Raw genomic sequence first — 10,859 nt, forward strand, 5'->3', positions numbered from 1 at the left:
ATGTCGTTAATTCTTTATGAATCTGTTGTTCAAGGTGAAAACGAAAGGCTTTGGCAATTATCAATTAAATCCATTTGCAGTTGTTGGCACCACATCAGCAACCATCCATCACTCCGGTACTCAGCTCGAGTCTAATGATTAATTAAATATGGTAGACAATGAGTCTGGCTCTGGGGACTAGTTTACCTTTAGTTTGCATATATGTTTAATAACCTCCTCGCTAGTAACTAGACCAGTTAAGTACTAAACCTACTAAGCTAGTTAACCACTAAACTAGTTAACTTGTCGTCTCGACCTTCAAAGACTTTTTCTTCTGAGTGCGTAATTGAGTTTCTTTAGGAAATACAGAGACGAAGAATTTATTTGAAATAAGTCACATTTCTTTTTCATTCTCAGTTACTTGACCTGCTTCAGATATAATTTGTGTAGTCTTTTCCTTAATCTTTCTTTAATATATCAGAAAAAAATATTTTAGAAATTGTCATTGCCTGGTCTGCTATATATAATTCATTATTTCTTGATGCTTTTATTATTTCCTTAACATTTCTAACTAGTTTGGGATATTGTTGTTCAAGATTAACTTCCCCATTCTTAGGCCTTTGATCAAAGTTTTTTCCTACCGATAAGGTTTTTAATCACATGATTATCCATTTAAGGTTATTGTTGTTTGACGTAAGATATCTAGATGGCACACTATATTTTTAACCTTTATTAAGCATATTTTAAAATAAATTACAGTTTGAATATGTTTAAAAGTTTTTTTAATTTCGTTTTGTTATATCCTTTCACCCATGTTAATACTTCAGTCATGTTGACATTTACTCTCATCTTTCACCCATGTTAATACTTCAGTCATGTTGACATTTACTCTCATCTTTCACCCATGTTAATACTTCAGTAATGTTGACCTTTACTCATCAACTTTCTAGATAATATACATTAAAATATTTCAACTTCTCGACCTTGCTTCATAGTCTTCCCTGCTTGGCGCCTTGATCTGATAATTACTGAATTCTTAAGCTCTCACAATATGCAAACACTTTTCAACTTTTTTCACTTCCTGGGAGCAACTGCCGTCCTTCGCTGCTCTCGTTCAAGTAACGTCATGCTGTAACGGGGGGTGGGGGAAACAGCTCTATCTTGTCCATTATTCCACCCCCCCAGTTAACTAACGAGGCCGGGGGAAACAGCTCTCTCTAGTCCGTTATCCCGTCCCCAGTTAGCTAACTATTCTAGAGCACCTCCAGAGTTCCTAAGGCAACCTCTCTCGTTCAACACCTTGTAACCTAGGTATTTGACTACCTAGGTGCTAAGACTACAAGGCGCCGTCACTGGATCAGCTACCCGAAACTCTAGAGAGAACTCTAGAATACAGAATCCTTGCCACAAACGTATAAGAGAAAACGAGAGGAAAGGAATGAATAGTGAAGTAATTAGTGAGGGTTCGGGGTGAGAGGTAGGGAGGAGCGAGGAGGGTCATTAGCTGAAAGGGAAAGTTAGGAGAGGGGTGGAGGGAGAGGTGTAGATAGGTAGAAGGAGAAGAGTAGATAGTAGAAGTAGAAGAGTAGATAGTAGAAGTAGAAGAGTAGATAGTAGAAGACGAAATGCTGCCACCATCCATTCATGATCATTACATACAAGACAAGGAATGGAACTTGCCTGTATCACAAAATTCTCAAAGGATGTTATCATGAGTTCATTATTAGTATGTTCCCTCTGTACCATGTATCAACTCCAAACAAGTACTCATTAATATCTTGAATCTAGTAACCACCGAGGCTTTCTCACCTCAACTCAAAGCTCTAGGGAACAAAGACGATTTAAATAATAAGTTCATGTATTTCACATACTAAGTATCATAATATAAGCAATCCAATTAAAATGTTAAAGAGAGTCATCATCCAAGAATTCGAGAACTCTACAACTTGACTGCCCCTGATCATCACACAACATATGTAAACACGACCAAGTCACCTTAATGTTCACTCACCGAGGACTGAGTCTAAGTTGAATAGAGAGGGGGGGGGGTCTGTAGCTTGACAGAGACTGTCTCGCCCCTGCCGGCCGACAGCCTCCCTGCTAGGGACGTCTTCTCTGCTCTGCTGGCTCGTCTGCTCTGTTGTCTTAATGCTTTTTGCTGGATAGCTCTCCGAGTTTATATTGGGGAACCTAGTAGCTAACTCCGCCCACAAGTAGATAGCCTGAGGCACTCTACCAAGCCACTCCTTATACGTCGGCAAGTTTGAAGGCTACCAGGCTCCAACTAAGAGATTATCAGAAGCAAGGTGAAATTCGCATGATCTGACCTCAGGTCACTTGAGGCACATTAACGCTTTGAGGTGTGAGATCTCAGGCAGACAACTGGCGCCTCTCAGATCCTTGTCTGTGACTCATGTACTCTATGTATTAAACTAAACCAAACACTTTTACAGTGTTACAATGCCGGGGGGGGGGGGGATAGCTACTCTATCCCTTTGAGATGTATTTCTTTCTTGTCTCAATAAATATACTTGAACTTGAACTTGAACGTGAACATGTCCATTCTGCAGTATGGCGATCATAATTGAAATGTATAATCTAAATGGGGCCTAACAAGAGAAACAAAATGATGCAGAACAATTTATCTTGTTAGTTTGGTTTGTTGTCTTGGGCCAATCAACCTCTGGATGGTTATTAAGGCCACACAAGTGCTCGCTGACCAAACAGAGAGTACACTTTATGCAAGAACAACTGTAAACAATGGTTACAACGAAGAATGCAAGGGTTGCCCTGAATGGAAATAAATCGGACTGGTCATAATGATGAGTGAGGTACCACAAGGTTCCATCTTGAGCCCAACGTATTTAATGATATTCATCAATGACATCAATGAGAACATTACAAATCACATCATCAAATTTGCTGATGACACAGATTTATTCTAAGGTAGGAAGTGGAGACTACATTTAGGCCTTGCAAGAGAGCTACATTACCTTTACAAATGGCCAGAAGACTGCGAAATGCGTTTCAATGTTAATAAATACATGATGGGCAAATTTATGTCATAACTATCACATGTACCCCAAATCCATACAACAACATACGGCCAATAGCATTAGCACCACCTCCCTAGCTGCCCTACACACCAGTAACCATGGTCAACAGCACCAGCACCTCCTCCCTAGCTGCCCTACACACCAGTAACCATGGTCAACAGCTCCAGCACCTCCTCCCTAGCTGCCCTACACACCAGTGACCATGGTCAACAGCTCCAGCACCACCTCCCTAGCTGCCCTACACACCAGTGACCATGGTCAACAGCTCCAGCACCACCTCCCTAGCTGCCCTACACACCAGTGACCATGGTCAACAGCTCCAGCACCTCCTCCCTAGCTGCCCTACACACCAGTGACCATGGTCAACAGCACCAGCACCTCCCAAGCTGCCCTACACACCAGTGACCATGGTCAACACCACCAGCACCTCCTCCCTAGCTGCCCTACACACCAGTGACCATGGTCAACAGCTCCAGCACCTCCTCCCTAGCTGCCCTACACACCAGTGACAATTGGTCAACACCACCAGCACCACCTCCCTAGCTGCCCTACACACCAGTGACCATGGTCAACGCCACCAGTACCTCCTCCCTAGCTGCCCTACACACCAGTGACCATGGTCAACAGCACCAGCACCTCCACCCTAGCTGCCCTACACACCAGTGACCATGGTCAACAGCTCCAGCACCTCCTCCCTAGCTGCCCTACACACCAGTGACCATGGTCAACAGCACCAGCACCACCTCCCTAGCTGCCCTACACACCAGTGACCATGGTCAACAGGTCCAGCACCTCCTCCCTAGCTGCCCTACACACCAGTGACCATGGTCAACAGGTCCAGCACCTCCTCCCTAGCTGCCCTACACACCAGTGACCATGGTCAACAGGTCCAGCACCACCTCCCTAGCTGCCCTACACACCAGTGACCATGGTCAACACCACCAGCACCTCCTCCCTAGCTGCCCTACACACCAGTGACCATGGTCAACAGCTCCAGCACCACCTCCCTAGCTGCCCTACACACCAGTGACCATGGTCAACAGGTCCAGCACCTCCTCCCTAGCTGCCCTACACACCAGTGACCATGGTCAACAGCACCAGCACCTCCTCCCTAGCTGCCCTACACACCAGTGACCATGGTCAACAGGTCCAGCACCACCTCCCTAGCTGCTCTACACACCAGTGACCATGGTCAACAGGTCCAACACCACCTCCCTAGCTGCCCTACACACCAGTGACCATGGTCAACAGCTCCAGCACCTCCTCCCTAGCTGCCCTACACACCAGTGACCATGGTCAACAGCACCAGCACCACCTCCCCAGCTGCCCTACACACCAGTGACCATGGTCAACAGCTCCAGCACCTCCTCCCTAGCTGCCCTACACACCAGTGACCATGGTCAACAGCACCAGCACCACCTCACCAGCTGCCCTACACACCAGTGACCATGGTCAACAGCTCCAGCACCTCCTCCCTAGCTGCCCTACACAACAGTGACCATGGTCAACAGCTCCAGCACCTCCTCCCTAGCTGCCCTACACACCAGTGACCATGGTCAACAGCTCCAGCACCTCCTCCCTAGCTGCCCTACACACCAGTGACCATGGTCAACAGCTCCAGCACCTCCTCCCTAGCTGCCCTACACACCAGTGACCATGGTCAACAGCACCAGCACCACCCTAGCTGCCCTACACACCAGTGACCATGGTCAACACCACCAGCACCTCCTCCCTAGCTGCCCTACACACCAGTGACCATGGTCAACAGCACCAGCACCTCCACCCTAGCTGCCCTACACACCAGTGACCATGGTCAACAGCTCCAGCACCTCCTCCCTAGCTGCCCTACACACCAGTGACCATGGTCAACAGCACCAGCACCACCTCCCTAGCTGCCCTACACACCAGTGACCATGGTCAACACCACCAGCACCTCCTCCCTAGCTGCCCTACACACCAGTGACCATGGTCAACAGCACCAGCACCACCCCAGCTGCCCTACACACCAGTGACCATGGTCAACAGCTCCAGCACCTCCTCCCTAGCTGCCCTACACACCAGTGACCATGGTCAACAGGTCCAGCACCTCCTCCCTAGCTGCCCTACACACCAGTGACCATGGTCAACACCACCAGCACCTCCTCCCTAGCTGCCCTACACACCAGTGACCATGGTCAACAGCACCAGCACCACCTCCCTAGCTGCCCTACACACCAGTGACCATGGTCAACAGCACCAGCACCACCTCCCTAGCTGCCCTACACACCAGTAACCATGGTCAACAGCACCAGCACCACCTCCCTAGCTGCCCTACACACCAGTGACCATGGCCAACAGCACCAGCACCTCCTCCCTAGCTGCCCTACACACCAGTGACCATGGTCAACACCACCAGCACCACCTCCCTAGCTGCCCTACACACCAGTGACCATGGTCAACAGCACCAGCACCACCTCCCTAGCTGCCCTACACACCAGTGACCATGGTCAACAGCACCAGCACCTCCTCCCTAGCTGCCCTACACACCAGTGACCATGGTCAACAGCACCAGCACCACCCCAGCTGCCCTACACACCAGTGACCATGGTCAACAGCACCAGCACCTCCACCCTAGCTGCCCTACACACCAGTGACCATGGTCAACAGCACCAGCACCACCTCCCTAGCTGCCCTACACACCAGTGACCATGGTCAACAGCACCAGCACCTCCTCCCTAGCTGCCCTACACACCAGTGACCATGGTCAACAGCTCCAGCACCTCCTCCCTAGCTGTCCTACACACCAGTGACCATGGTCAACAGCTCCAGCACCTCCTCCTCCCTAACTGTCCTACACACCAGTGACCATGGTCAACAGCTCCAGCACCTCCTCCCTAGCTGCCCTACACACCAGTGACCATGGTCAACAGCTCCAGCACCACCCTAGCTGCCCTACACACCAGTGACCATGGTCAACAGCTCCAGCACCACCCTAGCTGCCCTACACACCAGTGACCATGGTCAACAGCTCCAGCACCTCCTCCCTAGCTGCCCTACACACCAGTGACCATGGTCAACAGGTCCACCACCTCCACCCTAGCTGCCTTACACACCAGTGACCATGGTCAACAGGTCCAGCACCTCCTCCCTAGCTGCCCTACACACCAGTGACCATGGTCAACAGCACCAGTACCTCCTCCCCCAGCTGCCCTACACACCAGTGACCATGGTCAACAGCACCAGCACCTCCTCCCCCAGCTGCCCTACACACCAGTGACCATGGTCAACAGGTCCAGCACCTCCACCCTAGCTGCCCTACACACCAGTGACCATGGTCAACAGGTCCAGCACCTCCACCCTAGCTGCCCTACACACCAGTGACCATGGTCAACAGCACCAGCACCACCCCAGCTGCCCTACACACCAGTGACCATGGTCAACACCACCAGCACCTCCTCCCTAGCTGCCCTACACACCAGTGACCATGGTCAACAGCACCAGCACCTCCTCCCTAGCTGCCCTACACACCAGTGACCATCGTCAACAGCTCCAGCACCTCCTCCCCCAGCTGCCCTAAACACCAGCCGAGCTTGTAGAAGTGATTGTAAAACAATCCCTACTTCAACACCTGCAGAGGAGGCCTAGGCCTCCTCTGCAGGTGTTGAAGGCCTTAACACACTCTTAACACACTCTAGGCCTTAACACACTCCACTCCCAAACTCAACACCTGCACAACCTTAACACCTGCAAATCCTTAACATACTACCTTCCCCAACACCTGCACAACTTTCATACGCTCCTAATCTGAACACATGCACAATTTTAACATATGCAAACCATATTTACGTATGGTACACACTCCTTACTTTAACACATGAACAACCTTAACACGCTCCCTTCCTCAACACCTGCACAACCTTAACACCTGAAAATCCTTAACATACTCCCAACCTGAACACCTGCCCAACCTTTACACACTCCCGAACTCAACACCTGCACAACCTGAACACACTCCTAATCTGAACACCTGCACAACTTTAAGACCTACACAACCTTAACTCGCTCCCTGCCTGGAGAGGTAAGGAGCTGGAGAGACAGGCATGTGAAGCTGGTAAGGTGCTCCAGTGGATAAGGGAGTACCTAAACAATAGGAAGCAGAGAGTTACAGTGAGGGGTGAGACTGCAGATTGACGTGAAGTCACCAGTGGAGTCCCATAGGGCTCGGTCCTATCCCGTTTCTGATATTCGTAAATGATCTCCTGGAAGGTATAAACGCATTCCTCTCAATGTTTGCTGATGACGATGCCAAAATTATGAGAAAGATTAAGACAGAGGAGGACTGCTTGAGGCTTCAAGAAGACCTAGACAAACTGAAGGAATAGTTGAACAAATGGCTGTTAGAGTTTAACCCAAGCAAATGTAATGTAATTAAGATTGGTGTAGGGAGCAGGACGCCAGATACAAGGTATCATTTGGGAGATGAAATTCTTCAAGAGTCAGAGAGAAAGACTTGGGGGTTGATATTGTTATGACCTGGTTCGATTAAGGCTCGAGAATAGTTAGTCACCCAAATGAAAAAATCCCAAACTCTATACTGTGGCACGGAAACGGGGGTAGAAAAAACTCGTGACTAAATTTCTCCAGTATAATTCTTCCAGACTACATATTATAATAAAATAAGCTCGTGCACTTGGCTCTCTAAGTAAAACACAATTAATGAAAATTCCCACTCAGCCGGGAAATGCTTAAAGGAATGGCAAAAATTCACTAATGTTCTACTAACAAAAAGACCGTAACCCTACTTAACCTTAATGTGCCATGCCCTGAGAATCACCAGTCCTCGTCTCCCATCAACAGCTCCAGCGTCACATCTGGCTCAAAACACTCGCGCAGCTGCCTGCCTGCAGCCTGCATTCAGACAAATGTGTTCGAACGCCCTAGGCCTAATTAATTCCTTGGTAAGCTATCTTTGCAAGGCTAACTTTCGTTTACTTAGAAACGGTAAAGCAAAATTAGCTGATTATTACTGGCCCAACATCTAAGTAAATGAAGTAGTACTAATTAACAACATAGTATCTAACTCTAGGGCTCCACACAGACTTGAGGTGGTAGGCCTCCCCTGGCTGTGACTGCTGCCACCTGGACACAAGACTGAGTGTAGCATGACTGTTACACACGACTACTAACTTAATTTACCCTCACAGGTGAAAGGTATAAGTAACATAGATTCCATAATGTAAGCCTACAACTGAAATACTGACATATACAAAAGTACAGGAACTAACATGCCCAAACTTGGCAGCAGACCGCATGTACAACATGTGGGGAGATGACTTACACTCTTCCCCTTAGTAACTGATAAATCACCAATACTAGTTAATACACAGAATGCAAAAACATATTTAGCAAGCCGGCAAATCCTCCATACATTATACTGATGACTCCCACTCGCACAAACACAGCTTGGGGGTCAAGGAACAGCCAACAACATACTCATACCCCTCACTCAACGACAAGGTTGGTATCTTAATCCCACAGCATTCGGTCAAGCCTAGCGTGACCTCAAAAGTACCACTTGACTCCTTGCCTGGCGCTCGTGCGCTCCCTCACATATCCAACATGAATACGCTAATCATCCAAGACACATAATAATACTCTCACAAAACAACAATAATAGGTAAAATAATCACACTACTATCATTATTTCCTCTAAAATATAATATATATACTACTTACTACTCTAATAAACGTTACGAATCAGTTGTTCATTTAAATGAGATAACAGGTTCGTAGCACATATCACGGCCGACCTGTCCCCTGAAGCCAATATCAAGAGCATAACATCAGCGGCATATGCCTGGTTGGCCAACATAAGAACCGCATTTAGAAACTAGTGAAGGAAACATTCAGAACTTTGTATACCACATATGTCAGACTAATACTGGAGTATGCAGCTCTGATATGGAGTCCATATCTAGTCAAACATAAGACTAAACTGGAAAAGGTTCAAAGGTTTGCCACCAGAGTAGTACCCGAGCTGAGAGGTATGAGCTACGAGGAGAGACTACGGGAACTAAACCTCACGTCGCTGGAAGACAGAAGAGTTAGGGGGGACATGATCACCACATACAAGAATCTCAAAGGAATTGATAGGGTTGATAAGGATATGCTATTTAACACAAGGGGCACACGCACTAGGGGACACAGGTGGATATTGAGTGCCCAAGTGACCCACAGAGATATTAGAAAGAACGTTTTTAGTGTCAGGGTGGTTGACAAATGGATTGGATTGGGAAGTGATGTGGTGGAGGCAAACTCCATACACAGTTTCAAGTGTAGATATGATAGAGCCCAATAGGCTCAGGAACCTGTACACCAGTTGATTGACAGTTGGGAGGTGGGACCAAAGAGCCAGAGCTCAACCCTCGCAAGCACAAATAGGTGAGTACAAATAGATGGGTACAGACCCTACTTCAACACCTGCGCAACCTTAAGACACTCCCAACCTCAACACCTGCAAAACCTTAACACACTCCCAACCTTAACACCTGGCCAACCTTAAGACACTCCCAACCTCAACACCTGGCCAACCTTAAGACACTCCCAACCTCAACACCTGGCCAACCTTAACACACTCCCAACCTCAACACCTGGCCAACCTTAACACACTCCCAACCTCAACACCTGGCCAACCTTAAGACACTCCCAACCTCAACACCTGAATAACCTTAACACACTCCCAACCTCAACACCTGCACAACCTTAACGCAATCCCAACCTCAACACCTGGCCAACCTTAACACACTCCCAACCTCAACACCTGGCCAACCTTAACACACTCCCAACCTCAACACCTGGCCAACCTTAACACACTCCCAACCTCAACACCTGGCCAACCTTAAGACACTCCCAACCTCAACACCTGGCCAACCTTAAGACACTCCCAACCTCAACACCTGGCCAACCTTAAGACACTCCCAACCTCAACACCTGGCCAACCTTAAGACACTCCCAACCTCAACACCTGGCCAACCTTAAGACACTCCCAACCTCAACACCTGGCCAACCTTAAGACACTCCCAACCTCAACACCTGGCCAACCTTAAGACACTCCCAACCTCAACACCTGGCCAACCTTAAGACACTGCCAACCTCAACACCTGCACAGCTAACCCTACATAATTGCCAACCTCAGGAATACGGAAAAAGTAGTTGGACTAAAACCAGAGGATAAAGTCTCAAAAATGACAGTACAACATTTCCCGGTTAAACTAAATCCAAATAGTTTCTTAGAATACATCAATGTCATAAGAGCGTAGAGGTGCAAGCACGACAATGTAGAAACTAGACAGGTGCTTACATCAATTAATTAATTTAATTAAAGAATCTTTCATCAGCTCTGAATGTTGGTATCTACGGACAATTCTGGCTAAGGCAATTCAATCCAGAGCCCTTGTTCTGTTAAAGACGTCAGCGCTTCGGCCATAATAAAGACGCCACCAGAGGCCTGGAACGGTGATGTATATGCAACAAGCTACACAACACTGATATATGCAAAATGCCCAAACTGCGTGCATAAACATCACGCCTGGAATAAACGATGTCCAGAAAGAGTCAAAAGAATCCAGGCCTTTGGATCCACCCAGCCACCTGAAGCCACAAATCCACGACAACAAATTACCAGATCCTCAGTTGAAAGCCAATTGAAAACTTCTCGGCCAGTCCAAATATATGAAAATAAGAATCAGCAACAGTCTAGAGCATCATTTCCTTCTAGTCTAAACAACAGGACCTCGAACAACTTGAGAAAACAGAGCACTACTCCACAAGGCAACAACAGTCGCA

This window comes from Procambarus clarkii, chromosome 50 (assembly GCF_040958095.1).
Source record: "Procambarus clarkii isolate CNS0578487 chromosome 50, FALCON_Pclarkii_2.0, whole genome shotgun sequence".
In the NCBI taxonomy this organism is placed as follows: Eukaryota; Metazoa; Arthropoda; class Malacostraca; order Decapoda; family Cambaridae; genus Procambarus; species Procambarus clarkii.